This window comes from Geospiza fortis, unplaced genomic scaffold, assembly GCF_000277835.1.
Source record: "Geospiza fortis unplaced genomic scaffold, GeoFor_1.0 scaffold11, whole genome shotgun sequence".
NCBI lineage: Eukaryota > Metazoa > Chordata > Aves > Passeriformes > Thraupidae > Geospiza > Geospiza fortis.
In genome coordinates, this window is record NW_005054304.1 from 4,709,467 (window position 1) to 4,710,043 (window position 577).

Below are 577 nucleotides of genomic sequence, written 5' to 3' on the forward strand. Positions count from 1 at the left end.
CACACGGGCTGGGTAAGGGGATTAGAGCCGCTCCACCCAGGGCCCGGAGCAGCCAGCTATGGAACAGCTCTCCCGGGTCATGATGTCGGCATCCCGCCCGCCCGTGATTCCGTCCCTTCGGCGCTGCGGGATGTGGTGGTGGCACAACTCGGCGGGTCCTCGGCCAGGCTGCTGCATAGGGGTCTGTGAGGGAGCTCACCTGGGCTGAGGGTGTGCGGTGGGACAGGTCCTGCCCTCCCCAGATCCTGCCAGGATGTCCTGTCAGGACGTGCCGGCTGTGTCCGGTGAAATTCCCTGGAGGGAATTGAAGGTGTCGAGGAAGGCCCTTCGGCTGTGCTGCGGTGCCTCAGGGAAGGAAGGGCGAGATCCTCTCTCTGAATGATAGAAGGATGCTGGGTGCTAATGTCCCAGGGGCGCTTGGCAGCTCTGGCTTAGCTTTTAGTTAGCGCATCCTGCTTGTGCCAGACCTTTGATTCAGAGCCCTTAAGATATAAAGGTTGCAGAAATTATGAGTTAACCTTTCTGCTTTTTCGTTTGTTTGTTTTGGTTTGGTTTTTTTTCCCTTTTCAAGCAAAGC